This window comes from Nylanderia fulva, unplaced genomic scaffold (assembly GCF_048542155.1).
Source record: "Nylanderia fulva isolate GAGA-0341 unplaced genomic scaffold, ASM4854215v1 Scaffold17, whole genome shotgun sequence".
In the NCBI taxonomy this organism is placed as follows: Eukaryota; Metazoa; Arthropoda; class Insecta; order Hymenoptera; family Formicidae; genus Nylanderia; species Nylanderia fulva.
The window spans coordinates 3,429,085-3,455,098 of NW_028189945.1; the positions used below are offsets into that span (position 1 = coordinate 3,429,085).

The window sequence follows — 26,014 nt, forward strand, 5'->3', positions numbered from 1 at the left end:
CTGGGTCGAAATTTCTAAAAAAATAGCGCTTCGCAAAGCCAATATACATGCTACAAATGTTTATTATTATTTCTCGCTTATTACGTCTCTTGATTGACAAAAATTACCCGTTACACGTAATAAAACTGACAATTCAGATCTTAATAAGCGCGTCGCGCAAAAGTTATAGATGAGGATATTCCGCGACGGAAACTAAATTTCCGGATTCAGTCTTGTTAGCAGACGTTAGGGAATAAAGTGATAGTTTGTGGTTTAATGTAGTGCTTATAATGACAATCTGTATGGCAAATATGCGTGTCTCTATTACCGGCGTTGTATTATGTAATATTAAATGTGTTCTAAGCGCAGTTCTAAGATACTTTACAATATTGCATCGCATCCAAAACATAATGCCGTTTAGCTAAGCGTAATCGCATGTAGATAAATATTTCATGCCTGTAGTCACTATTACATACACTTTCATGCACATGCGTATTGCAATTCGATGTAACTGTGCTTATTCAGACACGAATGAGAATCGCGCATCTTCGATCATTTTCTCAAACACTTATTATTTTTATTGAATTTTGAGACACAATTTTTTCTAAATCTTTGATATCTAATATAATAATTAATCTGCAATTAATTAGTAAAACTCATGCAATTTACGCTTTTAAAAATATTCCCAACTTCGTCAAATTCGCCTCTAAATAAAGTTATTAGATTTTCATTAAATCAATTATATTTCTTGAAAAAAATCTGAAAAAAAAAATTTTTTAGAAAAGTATTTAACATTTTCTCTTTCTTGCATCTACCTCTCGGCAACAATCTGTCTTACTGTTGTATTATTCTTCTTCGAGGAGCGCGATTCTCCAATGCTCTCTCTGAGCCGTCGCAATTTATATGTCCCGTTTCGAGAGGGTCGCTTTGTTGATCGGATTTTTAGGGTCGCGCTAGTCCCTCGTGTCGAAGATAACCCTCCGGCTTGCTTCATATCTGTGAATATTATCTGCGGCTTTATTCACGGAGCCTTGGCCCCGGCAATGATCTCGATGTCACGAGGACTCGCGCAATGGCTCAATATTATTCTGCACCTGAGGCAGTATTTAGTCTCATCTCTGGATTATATAAAAAGAGAAAGGACAGAGTCACGATCGGCTGTAGTACTTTAATGTATACCGATCGATTGCCCTAATAAATAATAATGCGGTTAAAACTTTCGATTATTTCACGATTAAATTATATATAAGATATTTAAATAATATAAATTAAATTAAAATAATTTCTCATTTTTTTATTATCTCAGTAAATAATTTGTAATAAAATTTTTATAAATCGAACAAACACAGAATCTATTTTTATATACGTTTTATATTACACAGTCTGATTAAAATATGTCAAACTGAAAAATCCAATAGTAGGAAGCTATGAAAGACACATCGCTGCATATAGGGCATCGACATGTTTGCAAAAGCGTTACGCGAACGGCAGTTACAAAAGCGTATCTCACATAATAGTAGCTTAATCGTGCTAAAGTAATCTGCAACGAGCGTAACAGTATGCACGCTACCCGATCTGCAAATCAGGAAAATCTCTGCAGCGGAATGAAAGCGGAAATGAAAGTCGAAGAGTTCATAAAGATCCATCTTAAACAACCGCAGATTCTCTAAACAATATGTGTCTATGTCTGCGTAAAATAAGATTTCTCGAACTTACATTGCAAAGAAATACTTTTTTCGATATTTGATTTCTATTTCATTATAAAAAAATATACACAATGTATATAGTTTCTCATTATTACAAGAAATATTCCCATATTATTATAGAAAAATATAATTATCATACCTACAGGGTGTCTCATCCTTACTGTACCATACATTTATGGGAGACTCCTAAGGTTATTTGAAGACGATTTTTCGTTAGCAAAAATGTCGAGAAAGGTCATCATTTTTTTAATGTTCCCAATTTTTGAAATTATGTATCTTTGCAACTAAGTCTTAAATTAAAATTCTATTAAAGTAATCTCTACATGAAATTAATAAAAAATGTGATTTTGTTAATATTTCCACATGGTTTAGTTAATTAGTGCAAAACCCCTTATTTTCAATCGCTTATAACTCGACAATTATTGATGCCTGAACATTTTTGCTGAGGAATAATCATCTCCAAATCGTCTCAAGAATCTCCCATTAACGTATGAGACATCAAGTCTGAGACATCCTGTATAACAAACTATGTTTGATTTCATGTTAGAAGAATTTTATTTAATTTATTTTTAAACGATTTAATCATTATTTTACTAAATTATAATATATATGTGAGTAAAAAAGAAAAAAACCATTATCTTTCGTATATGTCAAATTTCACCAAATATCTGACAAAGGGAGATATACATATATATGTACATATATCTTCATGATAGAGGAAGTTTCAGCAAGAAAATAAATCTGACACAAAATTCTCGAGTCGAATGCATGAAGTAACGGACACTGTTATTGTTCATACTACTATATTGTTCACGCCATTCATCGCAAACGGTCGAAACAGTTGGTGCATCTTACGTAACTGGTTTATGGCATCGCCTGTCGTTCCGGCAATTTGACGCAATCAAAACCCGCGGGTTTAATGAATTCACGGTAATAATCCGGAAAAAGCGTCTCGAACTGCAAACGGCCGGTCGGATCGCGTCTGGAGAAGAAACGGGAAGTTAACCGATCGCGATTATTTATATATACATATGTGTGTGTTCTCTCTTATCCAGTCGGCACGACTCGACAAAAAGAATCGCTTTCCGCCTACGCTTCCGCTACCACGCAACGACAAATCCCTTTAATCCGGCGTGATCAATGATCTACACGGAGGCCGAGAGCGAGTCTTCCTGCATGCTTCGCATGCAGCTGCAAATTGCGACTCGTTGCACCCTCGCAACGGGTTATGAGGACGATAGCGAACGAGGCGACAATTAGTCACCGGCTCGGCAGGATGCGCCTCTCTCGTTCGCACAATGAATCGCCGATGCCTTGATGCACTCCCGCGAATTGAAATTTATCTTCGAACGGACGAGGGCGGCGCAAATTGGCAGCGTTAACGAGTTTTACCTTCTCGCGATGACGTAAAATATTGCGCGCCCGTTATACACTTTATTTTTAGCCCCGGACAATAAAATAAAAAAAATGCAATATTGAAATATTTTACAAGTGTGTCGTGCAATATATGTATTATAAATATGTCGCGCAGATGAGGAATACATATGCAAGATGAATTAAAAATAATTAATAACTTTGTTTGTCAGATTAAATGACAAGGTTCTCGATTTAATCGATATGAATATAAAAACTTAAAATTATCCATCTTCTTAGCTACAGAGTTTGTGCATACATTATTTGATATAAGGAGGAGTCGTTCATCTCTCTTCGGGATATACATACTTATACGTATTGCTCGCACGAACCGAGAATGTAGTATAACTGATTACGGGTTCACGACGTGGAACGTCGAACTCACTCGAACGCAGCAAGGTCCCATTATTTAAAGCTAGTCAGATATCATCTGGAGGGAGGAGAGTCGTCTTTCCGATCCGCGAAGGCGTATATACAGAGTCACGGCGAGCTTTACAATACGCTCTCCTTCGATGCGAGACCGAAATAATTTTATCGACCGTCCTCGATCATCTGTCTCCGGACATTTGTCTTGCTGCTAGCGACAATGCTTGTAACGATAATAATTACAAATTGCCGGTTTCGATCGACATAATGAACCGTTCATTAAATCTCTCGACAACGCGCGTAATGGATGTCGCAGCTTGTTTACGATCCGAAATTCGCTCTCGCTCGTTCACCAGTGCGAATTAAACGAGACGGAAATCGGGAACGAGAAATACGATCGCGGTGTAATCTGTGACGTTTGTCCGACGCAGAGTCGTTTGGTCATTACAACGATAATTATCTCCTGTGGATTTATCGTCGACGTTATTGCAAATAACACACAGTAATTATATTGATCTCATCGAATACGGATAATTAAATGACACAACGCCATTTTTTAGAATCGAATAATCACGCGATCCCAAAGGATTATTGCGCAATAAATGAAAAGAGATGAAATTAATGAACGGTCGTATCCGGGTCGAAATGGTACTCTTTGACGCATCAATTAACGAATGAGAGAAAAGCAGATAATTTCTACGCGTTCCTATATTTTTTTCAGAGTTCGATAACCTCCGCATCGGTCGTGAACCGTCCGAAACGACGATTCAGAATGGCTGATTCATAGATTACATTGATCGATAGCCAATACTATGCGATATCGCGCAGAATTACCATCTGCGTATAGCAAAAACACGTACTAGGCAGCTGCCTGTCAATTCTCTTCGTGGTCTTGTCTGATGACCATAAGAAGACAGACCGTGTTACTTGTTCTACGAAGAAGCCTAGTAAGAGAGATACGTGTTTGCGATAATAATTTCTTTTTCGTTGATCAGCATCTCTCAACCTTTTCGATATATTAAGATTATATCAATTGGAATAATTATGTTTCATGTGTAATATTTCAGTTTCTTAATTACTAAAAAAATTCACGCAATAAAAATAACTCATTTTCTTAAAACGTTTTGAATATTTCTAAGTTAATTTATGCTTCACATTATCTTGCTATATTTTAACAATAGCTTCGATGTATTATGTGTATATAGAAACAAAAATAAAATAATAAGCGAAAATTGTGAGAAGAGAGAAAACTTACGTCCATTTATGCAACAATGCGAATTCAAGACGCGATGATTCAATGTATTTTCCGCAGCGAGTTTTCTGCAGAATACAGAAATACGTGCGCTGCATATAGTTACTGTATACGAGTCGTTTGCCTCGTGTTCGTCTTTCGTGAAGCGTACATCCGTTTCCGTCGACGATCCGCGACAGCACGGAGGACACTCCGGTCACTGAACATATGTACGTATAGTTCCGCGATAATTGTGTAATAATGTAATTATGCAATGATGATCATCGACCGCTTTCTCTTGGAATGTTTGACACGCGTTTATAATTTAAGCTCATTCAGTCATCGAGGGAAAAAAAATTACGTACCTAAATGCCATGATTCTCGCAAAGTTTTGCTCTCTTCAGATAATGCGAAGTAAATATGCAGAGTAATATAATTAATTTTAATTAACAACTAAGCCGTCAAGCAAACAAAACATCTTCAACTTGAGTTGAAGGACTAAGCTGAAGCAGAATGTAAACACAATTTATGACATTGTGGATTACACATTTGATCGATCGTATATACTTCTGAGTGTTACGTCAGATGGATCTTAACTCATAGCTAAAAGTCCATAGAATTTAATTATACCAACTGTATAAAGAGAAAAAAGAAGACTTACAAGCTTTGTTTATTCGAAAATAATTATTCTAATAATCGCATATCACGCGTCTTAAATAATGAAATTAATAAAAGCGTTCTATTTCTTATTTAACAATTGGAGTAGAGAAATATACATACATATTGAAGACTAAATAAAAATTTGTCAAACTGTGCGTTTTCGGATAATGTAAACATTTGTATTTATTTTATTTCTTAAATAAGTACATCGGTACTATTCGTTACTTCTCTTTGAATTTAAAAATAATTTTTAATCATTTTGTAACTGTACTGAAAATTGCTTTGTATACACACGTGACATTGAAAAATCCTATCTATGATCGTCAAGTCATGTGATTAATTGCTTCATTTGATGGTGCGATGATACGTGAAGCAATTGGCAAAATTTGAAGGAGAAAAAAGCCAGATACCCGATCGAGGGTCATGGTCACATCTCCGGTGTTTCGTACCGTTTGGTGAATCATTCACGGCGCGCATATACACGCTATTGATTCAGGTAGCCACTCACACACCCGCAAAGCGATTACGCGTACATCGAAGATCGTATCTGAAAGAGCGGCCGGTCGGTTGCATAATGGTCGCCGCTGATGTTCCATTAAATCGTACGCGGATCCAGGCGCAAATGCACTTTCGGAGTCGCGATTACGAAAGTGCATTAAAAGTTTGCGAGATCAAACAATGTAACAAGCTTCTAAAACGAATTTGTTTCGCCATTTAAATTATTCGCATGAAATATATGCGAATGCGGATCTTATGATGTAATTTTGCAAAAAATACCGACAATTTTTTACGCGAGTTCTATAAAATCGATCGACGAGGGTGCATTTTTTGCCCGATATTCCCGCAGAAACGATCGCGATGATGAAATAAGAATTACACCGATAATGCAGGTATACTGCTTGAGGAATCTTCCGGTATCAGATTCGCGCGTATGATTACGTGATGCTATCGTGCATTGTGTCGTTACATAAGACTTCCAGGGACGCACAATGGAGCTTCTCCATGTTCCATTAAATCGTATGCAGATCTCGGAGCAACAATGGAACGCGGACGGTCGGATCGATACACTAAAAAAGTAGCCAGCCGCATCCCGAAACGCTTCCTGGATCGAAGCTTCGTGATCGTACGATGTAATGGGAAAGAGAAATTAGCATGACTTTATACGTGCGGAGATAATGATCGTGCTGCAAATGCACGTAAAAAACGTTGAATATTTAAAGTATGTTTTTATCTTATATGATTTACCTACGTCACACTTATATCTGATATTCAAGTTCAACCGGAAAATGAGAATATTAAATCAAACGATTTACGCATATGCAAATATATCTTTATATCCTTGCTATATAAAAAATCGAATCAATTTTCATGGAAGTATATATTATCGCCCTTTAAATTCTTTTACATCTTAATCGTCGCGTGAAGACCAGCTGCGAGATGAAGAACTTTCGCGAATAAATAAATTGTCCACTTTTGAGTTCGTGTCTTCTCAGTTTCCGATTTTCACACGCTTCTCCGTCCGGTTCAATAGAATACGACGCTTGTTACAGCTGCAAAGCGAGATGGCTGTAAAATATAGACCGCTGCACAGCTTTGCGCGCCTTACGTGTGTTGCTTCACAGCTCGATATTGCCTCAGAGAGCTTAACGAATCGCTCGCGCGTGTAAGTAGCCGCGAATAATCCGTGCCGGCGCGGCCTCGCGCGAAAAATTCGCGCGGTAACGTACGAGCGCCCGAGGGCGAGGATGATTGAATATAAATCATATAAATTGCGACTATCCGGAATTAATGTACACGGTCGTGATTTAAGTTCGTGTTGTATACCTCTCTATCTAATCTTTCTCTCTCTTTCTCTCTCCCTCCCGGTAATTGACGCGTTATTTCCGCATCCGCCGAGGCGAAAATTCATCTTCGCCGCTCGCAATTTATTCCGAAGGGAATATCTCCGCGGAATCCATCGGATCCCACCGTTTCTCCCGATCAAGATCGTTGACTTGGTTTCCCGCGAATGTAAAACGACCCTTAAACGTCGACGCCCCGCTAAGATATCTTCCGTCCGGATATCACGCGGACCCGGAGAAAGGCGCATGCTATTATCATAGTCGTGCATCAGCGGGACATCACGATTCTCAGCGTCGGCCTTCCTCGTAGGGAAGGGACAACCGTTCTTTTCCGCTGCGCTTACGTGAAGACGTTCATAATAAACGATTTTGCGATAAGATATGCCCCCAACGTACAATTTAGATTTTACTTATAATTTAGATAATTAACTTGAGATAGCGACATAACATATTATTTTGATGTGATAAAATAATATAGTAAAATTTTAAAAATTGTAAATTAAAAGATATAAATACAAGTATACTCAATAAAATCTAGAGGAGGTATATAAAAAATAATTATTGATATATAAGTTAGCATGTAGTGCTTATAGTCAATATAGTTAATATGTAAAATAATTGATAAGTCAACATCGTGTGTCAGATGAGTGAATTAAGAAACAGAGAGGAAGACTTGACTGTAATTAGTTTTTGCGCCTGAATAGATAGAAAGATAATTTTCTTGAATTGCAAATGACATGAAGTAACATTTATACGCAAATTAACGTTGCAATGTTGCAACGCGTCTCGAAATCGTATAAATAGTACGCTTTTGAAATAAAGCGAGCTCTAAATCATCTTTACACACCACGGAACCAGCTATTGGAAGTCTACCAAAAAAAAGATAAACTCGAAAACATTGCACTTATTTAATTTCCCATTTAACTATATAATTATATAATTATTTTTAATTATATAATTTTTCATTATATTAATTTTTTAATTACATAATTATATAATAATTTTTCATTATATTAATTTTTTCATTAAATAATTATATAATTATTTTTAATTACATAATAAAATTAATTTCAATAAATTCCAAAAACATAATCGATTATTATTAAGCAGATAGCACTAAATCATCAGTATACGCTGATTTTTTCACCGAAAAAAAAGTTGCTCCGATAAATATAGTAGCGTTTTACTTACACATCCCTGATTTGCATACACGAACGATCCTTAACAATTACACGACGAGCACGCGGCCGACGATATCGAGATATAGTGCGGCATCGATCTTGAGGGAAAGGAAGAATTATTTTGTACCCGGCACATACACATAGGGGGATCGGTTATGCTGAAACGCGCGCGTTCAAGGCTATCCACCAAGATCACGGTCGCGTCGTCCCGTACCGGACAATCGCCATCAGTCATCGAACGATTCCCCGGCGTACACGTATGTACGTACGAAGAGTAATGGCGAAAAAGAACGGCGACACCGTACACCGGGCGATCCTTGCCGAACATACATCACTCGAGCAGCAGATTCGAAAGTAACGAAGGCTATATCTTATTCCGCCGTGTCTCATTTACGGATGTCTCGCGCTTGACCCTTTGTGTCAACGCTATATCATGCTCTTAGAGCGTTTATCGGGTATTACCAAATCAAATCATATAAAGCACCTGTGTGTATCGCAATTTTTTTCATGCAACAAAATCACATGTCCAATATATGTAGAAATTTTCGAAGATCATATCTCATTGTTGTAAATTCGATAAATATGTTAATGCAATTAAATAGGATCGAGAATCAGATACAGACCATACGATAGCGAATGAATTTCGGTGTTCAAATATGTATGTACGTTTGCTTTGATCAAGCATGATACGCCGCGGAGAAGATCGGTTTTAGATTAGATGGGAAAAATATTCTGCCGGCTTCAAGTTCATTGCCGTTATAAGCACCATTTATGTCGCGCTCCCAGCATCCCGTATACCGGTTAGGGCAAGAATCGCAGAGGAAAAATGCCTAAGCCGCCTTTCGAGAGATGTTATACATGTCAAAGAATGCACCGATAGTCAAGATTCTTCATAAATATTCTAGAAACGCGATACTCTTTTTGCCGATTGACGTGCTAACATATTGATGACGCAGATCAGATGTCAGATCGGCATCTGAATTGATTAATAAACTCGTAGCTCGCATAACATAATAAAACTTCCAGATATAAATATAAAAGCTATGAAAATTATTTTTGTTTATATATATATATATATATGTATATATACAGGATGTCCCAAAAAAAAATTTCTAATGACAGATTCCTGGTATCATTTGGAGACGACTTTTCCTTAGTGAAAATGTTGAGGGAGGTCATCATTTTTAGCATGTTCCCAATTTTTATTATGTATCTTTATAACTAAGCCTTATATTAAAATTCTATTAAAGCAAACTCTATCTAAAATTAATTTTATTTCCACGAAGCTTAGTTTCCAACAAAGCCTTTAACTGCTCATAATTCGAAAATTATTGATGTCTCGACATTTTCGATACCAGGAATCTGCCATTAAAAAAACCTTTTCCGCCAGTTTTGGGATACCCTATATAATTAATATCGAATTAAATAAAATCAAATTTAATTTATCTGAAATGAAATCTCGAACATTTCAATAGCAACATAAAGCGACTTATGAAAAGCTGCTGCGCGTAACGAATTAATTCGGGACGATAGATTAGATCGATCGCAGAAAAGATAAATAATGACGGCTTATATCCGAGACAACTCTCGAAATAGAGATCGGGACGACGCGATATTTTCGCGGGGATCCTTCGCAGGGTATTACCGACTACCTAAGCCCTAACAGAGCTTCTTTTGTATGCGTAATTCGGCCATGCAAATTGTAACCCGACTCCTCGAGCGCTTATCGGAGGAAATTCATCGCGATCCTCTCGCAGGACGTCGTCTTGAAGCGAAGGACTGCGGCCGATAATCAGCGCCGAAGGCGATCTATGCCGTCATTCTCCGATGCAACTCCATCAAGTTCCCGCTTGGACGTTGAACCCCGATTAAAAGGTCGGACATTGCGTGCGATGTCGCGCGTTAATGAACTTCCAATCGTTTTTTGACGTTCCCGCTTGTTAGTCGAACGAGCGCCCAGAAATCGCAGCGAGCAAATCTTTCGGAATTCGATCGATCGATCATCTCGATGTAAATCGATCGGACAGAGATTCAACAGAGATTACCCTGCAAATTCGTTATTTAAAAAAATAAGCTCCTCCCTATTTAAAAAATTACTATAAAAATATCCGCTGTACAATTAAATTTTGTTTTACACGAATTGTCAATATTATACAAGTATCTGTGAGATATATTTTTTTTAATAAAATTGATAATACTTATCTTTTGTAAAATAACGATTTAATTGTGTGGACCATTGATTAATTAATATATATATATATATATATTAATAAAATAAATGCTGATGCAAAATATAAATAATATAAAGCAAATTCTATAGGATATAGAATAATGGGAAAATATTGATTAAAAGTATGTCGAATAATGATGCATTGATTTCGTCGCTATTCTCTTATTAAATCGTCAAACCGTTGGCAAAGGGACGGCATCGCTACCTCGGTTGACCCCTGTGGAGCGATACCGCGACCTATCCCTTTGGTCGACCGATCGCGAACAGATCGTGCACACGTCGATAATTTACACGGCGCTCGTCTTCCGGCAGGCAATGCCGCGGCTAATGAGCCCATGTGTCCCGATGCACGCGGTTACATAAAGGCGCGCGTGGAGGATGCACTTCGAGAGAGCGATACACGAATGTATGTACGGTCTGGATCTTACGAAGTCACGACTCAGGAGACGAAGAGCAGCGTTCCCGCACTAAAATATGTCGGCTAAATTGCGAACTTGTGTAACTATACCCCGCAGATTTATCGACGAATCTGCGAAAAATTACCTCATTTCATAATAATGCGGTAAATTATGCGTTTGCAATGTGTAAGCTACGAATCAACGATGGAAATCATTAAAAAAAAAAAAAATATGTAATTTATTGGCAGTGATACTGTGTACTATTTTTTTAAATATTAAAAAGATAATTTAAAAAATTTGAAAAAAAATTAAATTATATATTAAATATAAATATTTCCATACCTTTTTATTATATGATTTAATCTCGATTTCTTGACCTCAATCTCTTTTATTTCATTTTATTTTATTTCAACTATTAAATCGACACGTTTTTAAAGAAGTTAATTAATACAGATAATAAATTTAATAAAGACGAAGATTATTAGGCAAAGTAGCACAAAAGACGCGTTTACGCAAGAGTTATCGAGAAACTCGCGAGCTTAGAGAAAAAGCCTTGAGAGGTCTGAAAGGACCCATTGATGAATTCAAAGGCTCAAGGATCACCGTGTCAGACTATTTCGTGCGAGTCTTAATAAACGCAAATTTGTACCCCGGCTCTTCAGCTCTCCTCGCGTGAGACAAAGCCCTGCGAGAGGATAAGTATCGTTACATGTGCCAAGCCACGGGGATGGTCATAATGTAAGCATTGAACCGACGCGACGGCCGCGCTACGCCTGAACCGCGTCCATTGTATTCCGCGGAGTCGCAGGTTCAGGCAGCCTTGAAGCACCGAACCTCCCAGCGCGACAAGATGATGCATTGTTACAATGCGGGGCCTGTGCCTCGGCCGGACCCCTCGGGGTCACGCAAAAAATCGCGAAGGTTAAAAGGTATCAGCAAAGATATCTATACAGACGATGACTTTCCGTAAAACATCGTGCGCTTGTCTTCGAATGAGACAAATTCAATGCAAATTGCATTTAATTCCGAAGAAACTCGAAATTAATGTATATTTACAGCAAAAGCATATGTGATACAATAACAATTTTAAATTTGTTATAGTAGCATTATATAGAAAAAAATTAGAGAGGCGAATAGAAAAATAATTTATGTAAAGCAAAATTCGATTTTTATATTATATAAAAAAATAATATTTTTCTAATTTATTTTTTTACAAATAAATATAAATTCCTATAATATTCGAAGAAATTGGCAAATGCAATGTCAAGGTTATATTTTTTATATAATACTTAATTATTGTCTGTTCGTAGCCAGTTTGGATTCGGTCGAAATAGCCCCGAGTGGAATTTGACGTGTGAAAAATATAATGAATGCCGAGCAGAGAAGGGTCAAGATTGGCCTCGATTATACACCAAGGGCATTCTAAACTGATCCGACTGGCCCAGACACGCAAATAAAAGAACCGCCAATCGTCTAGGTATGTAACTTTTTTTAAGTTACCTGCGCGATGATATAATTCCAAAGGTGCTCTTCTTCCCTCTTCATTCTTTTCTCTTCGGATCATCCCGATAAACATATCTTTTCAGGATGATCCAAGTGTTACGTAACAACTTCCCGAACTTTAATTCTTTAGATTCCGATATAATTAAGTATAATGCTTTTAGAGTGACTATAGTTTAGCGTTTCTTTCATCTTCAATTTAATTGTCGTTTAAATATTGTGACAGCTCAGAACACGTGCGATTAACATCTACGTGAATAAGACGTAAAATTAAATACATGATGTATTACGTATATCATGTCAGAGCTAACGCTCTTAAATCCACTTAAAATCGATTAAACCAAAGTTTAATCGACGAAATCAGATTCGGCCGCGAATATCGATCTGCCGGATTCGAGTGCAATAATGGATATCGATGATCTCGGAGATGTCCGCACGCATTCCGGCAGCCAGTTATAAATCACTGATCCGTATCTCGGTGAAAAGGGGTCTCTTTAACCAAATGGATGTTACTGTCGATTTGAATTACTACCCTCGGCCGGCGAGAGCCATCGCCAACGAGAAACTCCAAACCGTTCAAACTCCTATGTAAACTCTACCGCCCACGTTTTACATTCTCCTCTCTCGTCGGCCACCGGTACATATCCTACACATCTTCCTCGAGTAGTGTTAGAAGACGTTCGAAGTACGGTCTTCGTACGACGGCAGTCGAAGGAAAATACCGACATTAGAAGAAGAAAGAGAGGAGAGAAAAGTTTCTCCATTTTTAGAGACATAAAGCTAACAGCACTTTCACAAGGGACGACGCTCGGTATTATTCAATGATTTTAAAATCGAACTGTGGGAAAATAAGAGACGCTTTCTGAAAGTTCGTTGACCGTATTATGGATATATATGATAATGCGTTGTTAATAATTATGCATGTATGGCATGCGTGTGTTTCAACTGATACACGATACCGGTAAATAACCGAGAAACCAGTTTCTGTACTTTTCGGTTCTCCGTATAAGGTAGAAAACATTTAATATATTAAAACGAGACACGTAATACTTCTTTGAAAGAATCACTTAAATTAAATTATAATGATAAATTTGAAGTTTCTTCCTTCCTGAGAGAAAATCTTAAAAGCGCTCTCACTCGTCGTAACATTTTTAATTTAATATTTTTAATTATAACTTGCATATATATTTCTCGTGTAAATATTATTATCAGAAATCTCCAATTAAATATTTCCAATTCCACTGTAACCGATATTATTACCAAGTAATATTATTTATTATTATTATCAAATGATATTATTTATATAAAATAATATTATTAGATATCAAGTATCAATTGATGTTCATATCAAGTGAGCTTTGTTTTACATCTACACAAGTATATATAATTATTTGGATTTTCCATCCACGAATTGCAGCGACACGTACGAATTACATTTCCGTGAACGTCGTTCTCGATCATGTCTTCTGACACTTGACTCACGCACGTGACACCTAAAGATACGCACGTGAGAACGCTCGTCCAGAAAGAGAGAGATCATACGCAACCGCAAAGTTCCCGAATAAAACGTTCGACACACTTATAAATGAGCCGAAGCCAAGAGGCGAAGGATTATTTTGAAGGCAATAAATAACGGAGATAAATAATCGTTGTCTCGCGCCAGACTGCAAAAATTCGCGCCAGGGGTGAAGATGAATATTAGTCACCGTGACAGAGACGCGCCAAGTTAAATGCCTGCGATTATCGTCATTACCCGTCGAGATAATTACACGCGCATATACGAATGTACATACAGATTCGAATTACACGTTCGGCTCTGAAGATTACATATATTTCCCCATGTAACTACTCGCGTATAACGCGCGTATTACGTCTTCCGATATTCATCGCAATTTCTCTTATTTGGCCCACACATGATCTGATTTCAAGTAAAAGAAAAAAAATAGAAGATAGAACCTGTCTGTATAAATAAAAAAATCCGTAACAAATTAAAGGCTTCGTACTATCAGTCTGGATCTTCAGAATTTTTACTCCGATATTACCATCTCGGGATACGAGATGCTCGCGAATATTAGTCAGGGTCCAGCAGACTCGATGAAAAAAATTCCCTGACTTTTTCAGATTTTCCAAGACCAGAAATTAATTTTTTCCCTGACTTTTTAGTATTATTTTTTCCAAATATATAATTTGCATATATCTATGTGATAAATCAATTAAATGTTAAATCATGAAATCCTTGAGATCTTTTTATCAACAATGAAAAGGTTCGAAAGTTAAAACAAAAATTTAAATCAATTTTACAATCTGCACTATATGTACGATAATCGAAACAAACATTTCACTATAAACTATTTAAATAATCACCTGTTTTATCTATATTATATCAAATTTTTTAGTTTTGTCTCTATCAAACACATTGAAATAAAGTAACACGACGATGAAAATATATAATAAATTAACGAACACGCTGTAGATTAATCAATTTTTAACAACACAGAAAATTAGCGTGCTGGGAGTCAAGGAAAAGTTTGTATTTATTTAATAAAAAATTTCAAATTATTGAGACAAATGTAGAATGTGAAAAAATCCAAAATGGTAAAATTTCCTAACTTTTCCCTGACAATTCCCGATTTCTAAAATTCCCTGACAATGCCCGGTTTTCCAGATTTCCCTGATCGCTAGACACCCTATTATTTATCATTATCAGTCCGAACGGAAGCCTCGGCTGTTGCATTAGCAATAATACGAGGAGCGAGTCCTGAATAAACAATTGCGCCGCGCGGTGCGATATCTCGCATCTGGAATCGAACGCGAATATATCCCCCGTATCGTTCACGACCGACGTCTTCCTCCTGTATACACGGCAAGTGCAAACTCTCTCCTCTTCGGGGTGAATGCACGGCGGCGCCCGTTGCGCAACTGCCGATATATTAAATCGATCGGCGTATATCGATACAGCACCCGGCCGCGAGTGCATTGTTGGTATTCCAGACACGAGGCAGAAAACACGTTCGTACCTCCGGCGCAGAGAGATCGCGCCTATAGAAAATCCACTCGAGAAGGGAATAAGTTTGGATCACTTCGGTGAGAACCGCGACCTTGCATTGTATAGCTATCTGTAGCAAGAGATAGGTATATATGTGTCGCGGTCGAGAACCCTCTATTTTCTCGTATACAACGAGAGCATCAATTACGGCAAATTCGGAAAATGTAAAATATTAATAGAACATTTATTAGATAAATTTCAGAATTTTTTCGGCGAGACCGAATTTCGGCAATTTCGAAGAATATAAAATATTAATAAAATATTTGTTAGATAAATTTCAGGATTTTTTCGGCGAGACCGAATAAAATATTAATAAAATATTTGTTAGATAAATTTCAGGATTTTTTTTCGGCGAGGTCGAATAAAATATTAATAAAACATTTGTTAGATAAATTTCAGCATTTTTTCGGCGAGGCCAAATTTCGGCAAATTCGAAAAATATAAAATATTTAATAAGATATTTGTTAGATAAATTTCAGGATTTTTTCGACGAGGCCGAATAAATGAAAATACGGGGGAATGTATGAAAATGTCAGGGAAAATAAATCGAATAGCTCGCGCAATATTTTAACGAGAGATACGTATAGATGTGTCCGCTAAGGAGAGAAGAAATCTCTCCCGATCCGTGTTCTGCCTACGCTTCGGCGATGCAGTATTGTGCAGCGATCGCGCGATATTAACGTGCGATATATACGGAAGGGCGCGACAAAGAAACCACGAGAGAGAGAGAGTGTTGCAGCGGTGCATTTGTACGGGACGAATGAATGATTCAGAGTCCGGCGATTCGAGACAGTCCGCGATGCCACTGCTTAATGCAGAAACGCATTGCGCGTTTACGGTTGCATAAATAAATAACGCGGCCCCGTCTTCTCCACGCGCGGCGCATAACTTAAAACGATGACACGATATGATACTTTGTTTCCTTTTTTCGTCGCGTTGCTCGCGTAACGCGTACTCTGCGATAAATGCAATACACGTGGAATTCAATTAAATTCTGAATATTGCGGTGATCTATGATTAGCATATAAAATCATTTATATAAAAAAAAAAATCGGAAAAGAGAGATAAGTAAAAGAATCCACTGATATCCGCATTTCTGCTATTAAAAATGTTATTAAAGATATATTCTCTTTTTTCTGTTTTACTGAGACAATTTTAATGCAATTTAAAAAATTGTTAAATATGTATAGAAATTTCAATTTAAAGCATTCTCTATTTTCTGTGAAAATTTATTTGATAAAATGCATCGTTAAACTCGGCGCAAAAACGTGGAGAAACGTGGAGAACGAGAAACGAACGTAGCGTGCATCCTTCCTGTACGTCGCAGCTACACCGGTTTCCGGTGTTGCTGGAAAACAGTAATAAACTTTCGACAGCGGGAAATCAACGGTTTCAGAATGTATTGCAGCCCCGTGTAGAGGAAGAGGCTGGACGAGGAAAGAGTCAGCTCGCTCGCTTGATATACCAGCAGTTCCGCCTGTTGGAATCGCAGGACGGTATACAATCTGGAAGGGAACGAAAGAGAAGAGAATCATGAGAAAGAAAGGAAGAAAGAGAATACTGAGGGAAGAAATACTGGTACTGAGTACGCAGAGTACACACGCCATTCTTCTCTTCAGGAGCGGATCATCATTTTTCGCAGCATCTAGTCACTTTTGAACCCTACAAACAATTAGGAAGAAAATATCCAATCTTCCTAGAAGGCAAAGAATAATACCTTAAATTATTTTATTAATTTAACAGATTCTTTTCTCAATTAAATATATCTTCAGATTAAAATAATCCTTGTTTTCGCATCCTCGTTTTGATTTCGATTTTAAATTTCTTTTTTATTCGTCCTCCTCGATCATTTGATATTTCTTTCCAATTTGCTGGACATGTCGTTGAACCTCGAGATTTGATTGAACTTTGTGTAGATCCGCTCCTGCGTTTCTCTCGCTCTCTCTAGCCTCTCCGGTACGTACAGTGTACTCATATAATACAGAGACTGCCTCTCCCGCTACGATTATAGCGCTGGAGGAATCATAGACGAACGTGCAGTGACTGCACTCGCTTCGTGAGATGACGGCAAAGCACGTCGGAGATTACACAAGTCGTCCCGACTCCGTTTGCCTCTTAACCTGCCGCTTCTAAGGCGGCTTCTAAGACTGAACGGAATTTTAACATAATCGGTATCTGTGGTTAACACAGATATACCGCCTCAATTCATCTTCGTACGTGTACTAGTATACACTCCAATTGATTGGATATCTTCCTCAACATTTGTAACGATACCCGCTTTACACATGTGGCCGATAAAGGAATTTTAAATCAGATTATATATATATATATATATATATATATATATATATATATATATATATATATAAAATATTGCATATAAAATAAAATTTTAAATTAAAATAAAATGATACCTTCTTATAATTCAGATATATATTATATATATATATATATATATATATATATATATATATAAATATATATCTGAATTATAAGAAGGTATCATTTTATTTTAATTTAAAATTTTATTTTATATGCAAGAATCTATTCTTGAATGACTGGAACTCTTGTATAGATTTTTCGAAAATTACATCTGTCCTAAGTATAATCATTCAATCATCGAAGTCTGTATTTGGATGGAAAAAAAACATTCGCGCGTACACAAGGACGGTACAGTGTCACAAATTGTTCGTCGATTTTATCGAAGCGGAACAGGAGAACTCTCGTTCGTTTGTGCGCAACGAGAATCCTTTCATCAAAGAGACACGCCTCGAGTTTCGTCTTGTACAAGGGAGAGAGAGACCTTGTTTACGCGCGCGATTATCCTCGCACGGATAATCGATTGTACCGTTTTATCGCGGGCACGCTGTGTTCCAGACAATGAAACGAGTCCAAGCCATTCAAGAATAAAATCTCTCCTCGAGATGTACCGAATCACCTCGAAACACCTCCCTTTGAAATTATTTTTTGCAAGATAAATTGCGAGGAGGATCGGGTGTTCTTCTGACGGGCGATTCTTCAATGACTATATAGACATATAACAAGGAAACTGACAAATTCGAGTAAATTACCATAAGGCCGACTTCCTCAAATTATTCTCTTACCATCTAATCTTCTTCATAATTTCAATTATCAAGAGCTAGTAATTTTTAAATTTATAATTGGAGATATATGTGTATATTTATAATTAATACCTTAACTAAAATAGTAATTTTTTTTATAATAAAAATATGTATGTATAATAAAAATCTAAATTTTTTTCTTTTTAAGAATATCTATCTAAAAATTGCTATAATTTATCAAAATCTTATTAAAGAGCCTATTGTTACAATACTGCTGGTTTCCTCCAAATATTTGCGGCGCAAAAGTATACTTATTGTTAACCATACAGAACAGATAGATGACACGTGATTGATTTTATTCACTTTCGTTTCTCTCGCTCTTTCTTTCGTGACATTAAAATAATTTCAATCATTTCTATTGCAACCGTATGATCTGTCTCTATTTCCTCGGTTAAAGACCTGACCGATTTAACCTAGCTTAACGTAGGAAGAGTCCTATTATGTAGAATCCTTTCTTTCTTATGTACGTGCCGACACGTTGACGTGTATCCGTATGTGTACACGCATATAATATACATACAAATACACATACATATATATGCGACAGACGTTAGAGGAAAACCACGAATGGCCATTTTGTTATATAAGTCATGAGAAAAGAATCTCTTCTGCTAGAGGCAAAAAAAAAAGACTGAGACAATACTGCTTTGATCGTAGGACTGTCTCTAGGATGCAACGACCCTTCGCTCGTAGGCTCTTTATCCTCGTCCTGAGTTACGAATAATGACAAAAGTTATGCTCCTCTTCTCCGAAATAAATTGCCACTCCTTCCTTTACTTGTTAACATAATTGTGTAATAATAATAATTATATTGAAAATAAATATATGTATAGTATAATAATATCCAATAACTTTTACAATAAAACTTTAATTTACAAAATTAAATTTATAAAATTAATCAATTTATTAAGTTTAGAAAATTTTATTTTTACAATATCAAATTATCCAAATAAATGTTTAATTTTTTTTATTTCTAAAATAGCTTATCAAGTAAAAAAATAGGATATTGATGATTGATGTAATAATTATTCAAGAAAATTACTAAGTTATTTGACGTTAATTTAGTGCAATTAAAATACAATTTTATTCATGAGTTTATCATTGCACGAGTTGCAGTATTATAATAAGTATTGTTTCGCTTTTGGGGAAATAAAAAAATTAATAATCTCCATCTATTTCAATATTAATGAAAATTTTTCTTATTTTTGTTATGATTAAATTCTACATTCCCAACCTTCTATTCGTTTGTGAGATTGCCGAAATTCATGTATATAATCGAGAGAGAAAGAAGCATAAAGAAATAGGAGAAAGAGGAAAAAGAAGAGAAAAAGAAAATAAAAATTTAATGAAATTTTCGTTTAATGTATATGCATGAATTTATATAATAATTTATATAATAATTCATATTAATCGTCCCATTGCTGATCTCTATATAATACTGAATGGCATATACTATCGAAAAAGTGAAGAAAAGTATATGTTATATTTTGAAAGCCCATCCAATGTTATACAAAAATCAATGCGTCCGATGTACAATATCGACCAAAATTATCATATAATTGTCATCATATTAAAAAAAATTAATATCGAACTTTACAAACAAAAAAAAGTAAAAAAAGAGGTGCGAAAAAAATTAAAAGAGCCGTTGTCAGTCATCATCATTGATTCAATTTCATTCGAGAGATGCATTGCTTATTTAGAGTAGTACTTAGTTGTACTTCTTGGCATTATTTTGAGGCTGCTTACTTGTATGATATTTTTCTTTATGTAATAAAACTTCAAGGTAATTCCTAAACCCCACATTACAAAGCGTGCATATGTATATATTCTTTTGTGAAGATTTATTTTGCATAGTTGCTGCTTGTAACAGTATGTTTCGCTTTCTTTTCTCTCTGAATTTGTTTATTGATTATTTGCTACAGTAGTTTATCTGTACAACTGAAATAAAGACAATTTTTCTAAAACAAATAATTCTGATTTAAAATTTTTTATAGAATTTTTTTATACAGTTAGGTGATTATCATTTTTATTTCAAATATACTTTTATGGTTGTTCTTACATCACTTTAGTATCGCTGTCTTAGCGATCTAGTAATATAAAAGTTATAATATACAGAAATCTATGTGAGTGACATTTAAAAATTCAGAGATAAAAAAAATATTTAAAAAATGTTTTGTACTATTATTTAATTACATTTAAAAACAACTGAGGCTTTTATATAATCCTTGTTATTTAAAGCTTTTTTTCTTTACAGTTAAAATTCATTAAAACTCGATTTTCTTTTATTAATTTAATTTTAATTAATTATATATTTGATTAATTAATTTTTGTCAATTAAATAAGTAAAGAAAGATGTTGAATTATATATAAATATTATATTTAATTTTTTCTTACTTTTTTCTTCTAGAACTCGCCTCTTACTTTTAATTCTTCTTATAATAAATAGCTGATGTTACTGTTATTATCTCTCCTTAGTTCTGATTGCTAGTAACTGTTGTTTGCTTCTAAATATTTTCCACACTATTCAAGCAAAAATAAATAGGAAGTATAAAAAACGTTAAACCAAATTCCTTAGAGATATGTATTTATAACACACACAGATATTTTTTCTATTTTTTGCCGCATTAACCTTGCCAATACAATAAACAAAATATTTTCAGAATCCGCGAAATCATTAAATTTCGAACTATCTAAATTAAAGCAGAATATTTAAACGACAAAACAATAATAGCAAAAAATGTTTAAATATTATATAAAAAATATTATATATTTAAATATAATATAAAATAATTTTAGGCTATAGCATTTTTTATTAAGATAAAATATTCTGTATATATATATGTGTACAAGTAAAGTGAAGTAACAACATGTAACTGATTTAAAATTTTTAATGAAAAATCGTCCGAATTCTTTTTCGAGTGACAAACGCGAAATCCTGCTCGAGGGATTTACGCATTCTCGTCGAAACGAAAAGGGAGACCGTTCGCGATACATCTCCGCCAGACAAGGAAGAAATTGCGGAAAGAATTTGCAAACACGATCCTGAGAATCCTCCGTCTCCTTTTTAAGGAGGAAGTGGAGAGATCTCTTGCGAAAGAGTGAAAGATACAAGGATTCATGGTAATCAAATGATGGTCTCTGGACCATTCATATCGTCCTGGTATCCGGGCTGACCATTGTCAGCTTTTTTCTCCTTTTAAACAGACTGTTTCATGGAGTCCTGAAAGGGTTTCGCGACTACCTCGAATTCCACACGAAAGAAATACAATAAAATAAAAAATAAAAAATTTTGTAATTGTTAAATAATTTCCCAGCTGCATTTTAAGAAATAATATAAATTCTATAAAATACTTGATGCACAAGTTATATAAAACAAAATTTTGTTCAAAATCAAAAATTGTTTTATTCTATTTTTCTCTCTCCTCGATCTTAATTAATTTTTTCTTTTCTGGGATTGATATAATTTAGATATTTTATGCCAGAATTATCTCTCTCATCTCGTTAACCGTGACAAATTCAAAAAGGTAACATTTTTTCCAAGTATCGATATCTATGTCATCGCCATTCATTATTCACGCCGGCATGAGCAGCCTTGGATAACCGCGCAGGTCCTTGCACCGTGATGCATAATATACTGGTCGGTTGGAACTGTAATCAGACGTAGAAAATATAAAAAAAAAATTCGTCAAGGATTACCCGTTCTGAATCATCCCCGCGAACGCATTGTATGTCAATCTTCCTATTTCTCTCTCTTTCTTCGCAGTAACCACCCTTTGGCCGACCGAGATGATAAATGGGCGTGATTCTCAAATGCACTTACGCGAAGCGAAAGAGTAACCGTCGACGCCCGATACTTTATTTCCATCGATAGTTGCTTTTTATTTAAAACGAGTTTCTGCACTTTGCGCCGCATAATATTTTCGATAACAATGCCTAAAAGCTCACTGGATGATAAATGTTTGTAGCAAACCAAGAAATTAATTTCTTATACATATACATGTGTATAATACAGATATTTTCTGTATAATAAATATGACATATATGTATATATCAACAAAATTGAAGTATATGAAGCACAACAGAAATCAAATTGCAAATATCATATAAACGTTAAAAAATATTTTCGATAACAATCCTAAAAGCTCACTGGATGATAAATGTTTGTAGCAAACCAAGAAATTAATTTCTTATACATGTGTATAATACAGATATTTTTATAATAAATATGACATATATGTATATATCAACAAAATTGAAGTATATGAAGCAAAACCGAAATCAAATTGCAAATATCATATAAACGTTAAAAAATATTTTCGATAACAATCCTAAAAGCTTACTGGATGAAAAATGTTTCTAGCAAATCAAGACATTAATTTCTTATACATACATGTATATAACGCAGATATTTTTGTAATAAATATTACATATATGTATATCAACAAAATTGAAGTATATCAAGCGAAACAGATATCAAATTGCAAATGTCACATACATATAAACGTTCAAAAAAAAAGACAAAGTGCATTTTTATAATTACAGAGAAGATAGATCGCAGTCTCCTAGAATTGCATATTTATGCTATTATGCAACGCCCACATTTACGTTTAACGAGGGGACTGGATTTGCGTTGGGTACAAGAAGCAAGTATCAAAAGCACGTATATATACCTGCGTCGTTGTACGAGGGAGCCGTATGCGGTTCGTTTTTACCAAACCCTTTCTCCTTCGTTTCTCTCTCGATTGCCCTTCGGCCTTCGGCGCACCGTGAATCTGCATGCGGTAATGACTTCCTGCCGTAAAACGGCAAATAATAAAAGTGAACGGCCGAGTTACGAGACGAGAGACGCGCGTGTAGAGTAGATTGGTATAGGTAGGTAGATGTATCCGCTGTACGAGAGGCATTCGCGTCTCCGACTGAAGTGTATGCACAGATGCACCATCCTTTAGCGCGACGATATGCGTGTCTCGTGCGATTTACCTCGAAAAGTCGGAAATAAAATTGTCCGATGTGTATGAAACAAAATGGTATCGTCACTTTAAAAAAGGAAAATTAAATACATAAAACACATTTAATAAAATAAAAATAAAAAATACATTTAATTTTAATTTAAACCTTGAATTTTTAATAATGTATTTAATATTATATATTTCTCTATTTAATCTCTTTTACAGATATAATTAAATACAATTAATATTTTTCTTTTCTCTTATTACTAATTCTAAACTAAATATTATTGTTATACGATTATTTGTTCAAGGACAGAGTTTGAAGCGATGCATCTGACGCTGCACTTTCCTGACAAGATATATTTAAAAAGATTCAATCATCGACGTCGCGTCCAAACAATTAAACCTGATTTTTCCGTAACTCACTCGTCTGTCAACATTGCTACCCGCGGAGAGAGTGCACTCATCTAGACACCCGGTACGACTTGATGACTCCTTGCACCGCATGACGTATCCACATTAATGCACTCGAGCTCTCTCTCTCTCTCTCTCGCGCGCGCAGCTGCATCTCGCTGCGAGATACCCTCGATCGAGAAAGTGCGGCAAATAATAAGAATCATTTGCCGATATAATATAAGTTTCTGATAACTCGACATTACCGTAATACCGACTCTTAATCGTGCGTGCACGCGTGCGTGTGTATCTCTATAGGTCATAACAATCACACGCCGCTGCAAAATACGCTTCGAGCTACATACCTTGCGCAATAATCCTCTCCACGAGTCGATTTCGTAGGCCTCTCGCGATTCTAATATAGAGATTTCCGCGTGACATCTTGTTCCTCTAATTGTAAGCCGAGATAGAGTTCTTGCCACTTGTCTCTTTGTTTCTTTCTTAATAACACAACGATTAGACTGTCGACGAAAATTGTTACGTCATTTACATATCTCTACCCACGTACGCGCGATTATGCAAATTATGTATCAAGATCGTATATAGGAAATATGGAAGATAAATAATCAACGTCACTTTTTTATGAATGATAATGTCTGATGAGAAATTCAAGAGCTTAATTACATTTTTTTTTATCAACTTCCTTGATTGATGCGATGATATAAAATACTTGTGTTTTTTTTTTTTTTTTTTTACTATCTTCCTTGATATTTTACTAACTTGATTGTGTTGTTTAATCTTCACAGAAGTCACAATAATAATTATAATAAAAATAACAATAAAAAGTACATCCGCGCATATTAGTTTCAGCTCTAATTATCTCTTAATCATATACCTCGCGATAATGAATGCTCTTTTTTTACGTGAGAAGTGAGAAAAAAAACTTGATCGAGATTTTTCCAATCGACTTTGTATTCAGTCCATTCCACGTGATCTTTCTCTAGATTTTTCCTGACGACTTTGAACCGTCGTACACTTCCGTGACCAACAAGCTTATAATTTTCTCTTCACGTGAAACTTTTCCAATCTCGTCTCACGCCAATCACACCTTTCACGTGAAAGTGTTCCAATTTTTTTTTCTTTCCATGTTTACCGTTCGTTTCGACAAAATGTTAGAAAATAATTTCGATAAAAGAAAAATTGTACAAGTGTTCGCTCGCAAAACTCTCTTATCCCAAGAAAATGCTTTATTACGACGGGAGATAATAACGACCGTCCTATCTCTCATCCTCGAAAGAAGACGCGCATAGATCTCCGGGATAAATTGCAGGTTCTAAGTTGAACGGCGAAGTCTAGCACGCACTGTATAATTTGTTTGGGAAATCGCGCAGAAAATGACGTGAACTTCCCTGCACGCGCGGTTCACCATCTCTCGTGTGTTCATACTCCTCCTCTCTTTCTCTCCCGAGTCTCTCAGCGGGTAGCCTACGTTGACGGATGATGAGTTATGTCTCTCTGGAAAAATCAACGAGCTACTAATTATCGCGGCTGGTGAACCGAGCCTACCGCTCCGGCATTTTTTAGCGCCCCGACGCTATGTATACCTTGGCCTTCGTTGACCGTTCAAGGTTGCGCCGCAAGACGATGCACTCGAGTGCATAGTTAGACGTAGCGTCACGTGTAATATGATTGACGCGGGAAATATGTTTTCTCTCGATTAAAATTAGTTTCCCGCAAAATACGTGCTGTCAATATTCTTCAGACTCGAATTATCGCACTCAGAAAAAATCAACTAGCTGAGGATGAAATATTAAAATTTCTGCGGATATATAAATCACAAGTTTAAATGCAACGACGATGACGACGATATTAATTGGAATAGTATTAAGTAAATTAAAATACTGCGCTCCAAAAGTATTGATTTATTTTACATCCGATTATTATTTATCTCTTCGCAACTTTACTATCTTCGACGTACGAAAGAAAAACTGCGTTACGC

General features: G+C 35.7%; 1 protein-coding gene and 1 long non-coding RNA gene across 2 annotated transcripts in view; both read right to left on the minus strand.

Moving 5' to 3' along the window:
- Positions 1–26,014, minus strand: part of LOC114938133 (uncharacterized) — a 175,474-nt gene that overhangs the window by 25,159 nt on the left and 124,301 nt on the right.
- Positions 20,015–21,212, minus strand: LOC146723761 (uncharacterized). The gene is made up of 2 exons (XR_014924418.1): positions 21,068–21,212; positions 20,015–20,611 (listed from the first exon to the last, which is right to left on the minus strand). It is a non-coding gene; the product is annotated as an uncharacterized LOC146723761 (long non-coding RNA).